Consider the following 6,655-nt stretch of genomic DNA (forward strand, 5'->3'; position numbering starts at 1 on the left):
CTCCCAGCTCCCTTCCCCTCCGGCCCCAGTACAAAGGACTCTCCCTGTAATAATGTGTAATAACCCACTTAAAGGGCCCAGGGTAGAGGCGGGAGGAGCAGGGGCGGGAGGGGCAGGGGCGGGGTGGGGGAGGGGGCGGGCGGTCCGGGACTCCGCAGGTTCTGAATGAATAGGGTCCCGGCGGGGGAGAGAGGATCGGAGGAGAGGGGCGGGAGGCTCTCCGCCCCCCTCGCGCCCCGTCCCTGCTACACCTGCCTGGACTGGTGGTACTGGGGGTGCTTCTGGCCTTGCAGAGGCCAAGGACAGAGATATGTGCAAGCGTACGTGTGCGCGTGTGAGCGTGCACCTGTGTCCCTGTGAGCGCCCCCGTGTTTCCGGGTGCGGTGGAGTAGATAGAAAGAAGGAAGAAACTAGAAGGCAGAAATTTGGGGTCAGAGCCTTGGACGGGCTGCTCAGTCACTCTGCGATGTTGGATTCCCCGTGCCCTGCCCCCACACCGGGTCTCGGGGTCCCTGGGGTCTGGTCGGAGACAGACCTGGTCTGAAGCTCCCAGGGCTCTCCACTGACCCCCTAAATGTCCTCTCCAGGGGCACGTGACCCTTGGCTGGGTAGGAAGAGCAGGAAATGCTCCCCCCACCGCTCAAAGAAGTCTCCAAGGGAAGGAGAACCCCTGCCCTAGTGCCTACCTAGGCTGAGTAGAGGAGAGCATCTGCCTTCCCTTTTGGGTGCTTCCCTCCCTGCCTGGAGGAGAGATGATTGCATGCATTTATTCCTTAGTTTGTGGAAGTTGCTGGAAAGGCAGCTGCAGACGGGGCTCCCCTTGCAGAGGGAGGAGGCCTGCTGCCTGGGAAAGGGGCCTGCAAGCTTCTCTGCGGACCCTTGCTCTAGGCCCTGAGGGTCTCCTCTCTCCCCGCAGGCACACCCCATCAGTGTTTGAGATCATTGTGCGTGAGACCATAGGCTCTGCCAAGACAGTGACTGTGACTATCTTGTTCTCCGCTGTGTCCCCAGCACCTAGCACAAGTGCTTGATGAATACTTATCAAGTGAACACTGTCAACAGCAGAAGACTGGTTTACTAAATTACAAGAAGACAAAGTGTTGTCCCTGAGACTAGGGTGCCCCAGCCTAGCCTTCCAGTGAGCACAGCAAGATGGCGGCGTCCCGGAAGCTTGGTCTCCTGAGGGCCATCCCGGGGCTCCTGTTGCCACACAGCACATGATGCACACAGCCCACTACCCAGGGTTAGAGCACAGAGGGTCCCCCTCCTCTTCCTCCATAGAGGGGTCAAGTCCTTCAGTGTGGCTGCAATCAGTCTTGACTAAGTAGGAAATCTCTAAGTCCCCTTATGAGATTTAGCCTGTCTCCCTGCTCATCCATTACTTGTTGATCTAATGGTTTAACACTCTGAGAAGAAAGTTCTTAATTCCTTAGTTCCCAAGGTCTTGGGAGAAGCCTCCACTGTGTAGCTCTGTGGTCTGAATGACATCCACTATATGCATTTTCTGAGCCTATGAGGTGCTCTGTCCTGGGGCAGCCATTGCTTTGGGTTTCCATATAAAAGCCCTGGGATTTCTTCTGCCAAACTGGGGAGGTGGCTGACTTTGAAGCAAAATGTACAGTGGTCTGGGAAATATTTTGTAAGTATTTCACAGCAATGGGAACTTGGACCGGGAGACAGAAAACCTGGGTCTGGTTCTTGACCTAGATCTGAAAAATGAGAAATATGGGCTTTTTCATCTTGACTGGGTTTTGCAAATTGAGGTGAACCTTAACCTTTCCATATACCTAAGTCTTCCAGAGAGCACAGACAACATTTGAGGAACAGAGACAACTCAAGGACCACTCAAGGGGATGGGCAGATGCTGGGGGCATCTTTCAGTGTCTGCAAATTGATGAAGGGGTGCTTGAAAGCACTGAGAATTTGGGGGTGTTATTACTGATAATTAGAGGCCAGAGCCACTGCCCCGTCCACCTGCCTCGCTTCTCTTACCTGAGGGAGAGATGAATCACAATAGAAGTTTTCTTTTTTGAATGTGACACACAGGAAATTATTTTTTCTTCCTATTTATAGAAATTCCATTTGCATTTATGAGGCTGGTAATGTCTCATAAATATTTCCTGCCAGATAAAATATTAATTAAAAGAGTTTGTTGAGTTATACTCTGAAGTCCTAACTAAAACTCTTCTAAGACAAATATTTGAAGTCTTTTTTCTCATGTCAGGAGGATTCCTTGTTCATTATTTGTGTACATTAATAAGTCAACCTATCAACAACCGAGATCTGTCAATTAATGAATATTAACTTGCCATATTTAAGAGTTGAAAAAAGTATGAGAATAGTATAGCAGATAACCTTGAAGATGCCGCACAGTTGAAAAAACAAAACACAACGTTACCCACATTTGTGAAACCATCCCGTATCAGGTCCCCTTTCCTCAAGAGACAATCAATAACCTGAGTCTGGTGTTTTTTTTCCTCCCAATTTCTTGATGCTAGCACCACACACACACAGACACACACCCATTCAGTCAGTGAATATTGACCCTATATCAGGATTTTTGCACTCACAAACTCTTTTGATTGATGAAAGCCTACTACGTTTGAGACTTGGATATGTACTGTGAGGAAAACTAAGAAGTATAATGGCAGCTTTGATCTACAGTGCCTAACAATTTAATTGGGAAGGTCAGCCTATGTGCGGGAAAAGTTAGCAGACAAATTAACAACTTGGGTTTTTACTTCATGGGTGCTAATTGCTGGGATGATGGTGTAGGAGAGATGGTAAAGCTGCCACAGCTTGGAGAGGAGGCGCTGGGGGCTGACATCTGGCTACAGACAGAAGAGGCATGTGACGGGAGCCCTGAAGTAAGACTAGGTTTTGAGTAGGAGGCAGTAGGCTCTGTACGCAAGAAAGGTGTGGGGAGGCAAGGCTCCCCAGTGTTGGGGACCTGAAGGGAGGGATTGGAGCTGGGGGAAAGAGCAGGTAAAGTGTCAGGAGGGGATAGTGAGAGTGACTATAATTAACTGAGTGTCTACTATGTCCTCAGCCCAGCTAAGTGCTCCACATCCGTAAGAGTTTTACTCTTCACACCTCATGAGGAAGATCGTACTACCACCATTTCTCAGGTGAGGAAACTGAGGCACAGACAGATACAGTGTCCTCCATGGCAGTCGTGAATAGTGATTTTCATGACCCAGTTTTGTTAGATTCCCAAACCACATTCCTGACAGTTACAAGTGAATTGAATTGTGTCCCCCCCCAACCTCTTATTCCCCAGATTCGTTTGTTGAAGCCTTAACCCCGAGTACGTTAGAAGGTGGTTGTATTTAGACATAGTGTTTTAAAGCAATGATTAAGTTAAAATGAAGCGGTTAGGTCAGGTCCTGATCCAATCTGACTGGTGTCTTTATATGAGGAGGAGATTGGGATGCACAGAGAGACACAGGGAGTTGGGGGTGGGCAGGGCTGGGGGGCGGCGCTCACACAGAGCAAAGGCCATGTGAAGATGCGGAGAGAAGACAGCTGTCTGCAAGCTAAGGAGAGAGGCCTCAGGAGAAACCAGCCCTCCGGACACCTTGATCTTGGATTTCCAGCCTCCACAACGGTGGGAAGGAATGTGCTGTGTAAGCTACTGGGTGTGTGTGGTGTTCTGTTCCGGTGGCCCGAACACACCCATGTGAAAACCATGCTGGAGGAGACAGTTTCTCGGAAGGGCCTTGCAGTCTATGGCCATACCACCCTGAACACGCCCGATCTCACCTGATCTCGGAAGCTAAGCAGGGTCAGGCCTGGTTAGTACTTGGATGGGAGACGGAAGGGCCTTGCATCCCAGGCCATGGAACATCCGCTTTACTCCGCAGAAGAGAGAGACTGTTGGAGTTTCCTGAGCTGGGGAGAGGTATGGAAGTCATTTTCATGAAGAGTTTCCTAGAGGCGTTTTGTACACTATCCACCCATTTAGTCGTTTCCGTGAGTCACTCCTGAGCGCCTAGGTTGTGACTCCAGCAGCTGCAGAGGCCATAATTGTGTGGTCCACCTCTTCCCAGGGCTCAGCACAGTACTGGTATGTGGTAGATGATAAATAAATACTTGCCAAAGGAGAAAAAGGTGATGGGCTAGGTTCTGGCGATGGAAAAAAGTGGCAAGACAAACAGTGTGTCTTGGAGGAGCTTACAGTCTGGGCAGGACACCAGTCAGCATGTAACTAATTCCGCAACTGAGTGGTTTCTGTGGGGAGAGATTAGGCGGTGCTATCCCATAGAACTTCTGCAACGAAGGAGATGCTCTCCAGTCTGTTCCCTCTACTGTGGCCTGTGTGGCTCTTGAACATGTGAAATGTGGCCACTGTGAAAAAGAAACAGAATTTTATTTGTTATTTATTTTTTAAAAGATTTTCCTTCTTTGAGAGAAAGAGGGAGTGAGGCAGAGGGAGAAACAGACTTCCTGCTGAGCAGGGAGCCCTCTGTGGGACTCGATCCCAGGACCCTGAGGTCATGACCTGAGCTGAGGCAGACGCTTAACCCACTGAGCCATCCGGGTGCCCAAGAAACGGAGTTTTAAATCTCATTTCATTTCTTTTAAATAGGCACAGTAGTGGGGGGCCACGAGATCGTCCAGGCTAGGATCCGGGTCAGGGAGGGCAGTCTGGGCTATGCGATGGGGCCGGCCTGAGGTGACGACAAAGATGGGGGCGGAGAGAGCCTCACTGGTAGTGTGAGAGACTAGTAGTGTGATCAGGGGCCAGCGGTATGAGCACTGCTCCTGAGAGCCTGTCAGAAATACCGACTTCCAGGCTCCACCCAATCCTGCTTCATTTTAACAAAACCCCAAGGGACACCTATGCCCATGGAGGCTGGTGAGAGAACACAGGGTAGAAAACACAGCTGAGGAAGACTCAAAGCAGACCCAGTGCCCGGTAGAGGCTGGGAACAGGGAGAAGAGGAAGGAATCTTGGTCGCTCCTCCCTGAGCCGTGCCCCTTCCCCGCCCATCCACTAAAGCCCTGATCACGGGGTGCTGGGAGTTGCTTACCGGTCTCTCCCCTCTATCTACAATCTACATGTTATCTTGAGGGTGGGGACACAGTTTTTTAAAGTCCTTGCATTCCCGGTGTCTGGCATTATGCCTTTTATTCAGCAAATGTTTGCCGAATGCATGCATGCCTCGTGATGGGAATCTGGAAATCAGAAGGAGCAGGTGGCTGGGACAGGAGACGCACACTTCCATTGTAGATGCAGCGCGCGCTGCCTCCAGGCTGGGCGAGCCTCTTAAATGGGATTGTCTGAGAAGAGGGAGGAAAGGATGCCGGAGTTGAGGAGGGCATTGGGACAGGGGTGAGGGACTGCCATCTGCGGGGAAGGGAAGACTGGAACTCCCAGGCTAGTTTACCTACCTGGAAGAGGGTAAAGAGGGAGAGGAGAAGAGGCCAGAACTGGGGGCCATGCTTGCACCTGGGGTGAGGGAGGAGGAGGAGGAGGGGGTGGACCCGGAACAACAGGACAGAATGGCTGGAGAGGAGCTCTGCTGAGTGGGGCGGGGGAGGGTTGTGAGGGGTTGAGGCGGCACCCCGCAGAAGGATGAGGGACAAGAAAACATTGTGGTCAGTGTCCCAGCTTCATTCACTAATAAAATATTTCCTTGAAGGACTTCTCTCAGAAAGACATGGGCTCAGTGGGGGCGGAGGCTAAGAAATGTGTCCCCAGAGTTCCCGCTGCCCGCAGATCCACGAGTCAAGGGAAAGAGAACCCAGGGGAAGAACAGCATTGATCAGGTTATCAAGAAGTCATTAGTAACTGCAGGATGTATTAAATAAGCCTCTCTTCATGCCTGATTTCCATGCCTGCATCTCTGCTTCCAGAGTCGATAAGCATCCCACCTGTCCCCGGGGACCCCACATCCATTTTCCACTGAATCTCTTTGGTTTCTGATGTCAGCACCCAGCGTAGCATGGGCTTTCCTAAGAAAAGCTTGCCGTTCCTGAACGTCCTCTTCTTCACGAGTCCAGGCCGGGTGCCCAAGAGAGACATTTGCCACAGTTGGCTGCACAGTTGTAACATCTGTGCTCGGAGAAGGTGGGGCACGCCACAGCGAGACAACTCTGCGTTTTGTCCCCAGCGTTCAGCTTTCAATTATGGCACCACTGAGGGCAGATGATTGTTTTCTTCCCTGTCCGTGAAGAGAGATGACATTTGAAGATGGAAAAAAAAGAAAAAAACCCAGCTTTAATTCCTAACTTTATTGATAAAATCTCATTCTGCATTACAGAAAACTCCATAGAAATGCTTGACCAGAGGCCCTGCCCAGGCCGTTTCCACAAGTGGCCAAGAGCACCACCTAGTGGTTGAAAGAGATTTCTCACGCGGTGGAACAACTGGTCCTTGGTTCTTTTTTTTTTTTTTTTGGTTTTCGTTTCATTAAAGTCATATATGCACGTTTGAAGCATCACGTTGTTCTGAAGAGTCTGATAGGAAGACAGCCAGGCCTCCTCCTCCCCCATCTCCCAACCTCCTGACGCTCCTACTTTCATTTCCGCCATGTTTTCCCTGTTTTGACTGCACATCTCTAAATGACACACCTGCAGTAACACTTCTAGATGCTTCTGTTTTAGAGACTCTCTAACTTCCCACCACCAAAGATGAACTTCCCAGCAGTGT

Source organism: Meles meles, chromosome 8, assembly GCF_922984935.1.
Source record: "Meles meles chromosome 8, mMelMel3.1 paternal haplotype, whole genome shotgun sequence".
In the NCBI taxonomy this organism is placed as follows: Eukaryota; Metazoa; Chordata; class Mammalia; order Carnivora; family Mustelidae; genus Meles; species Meles meles.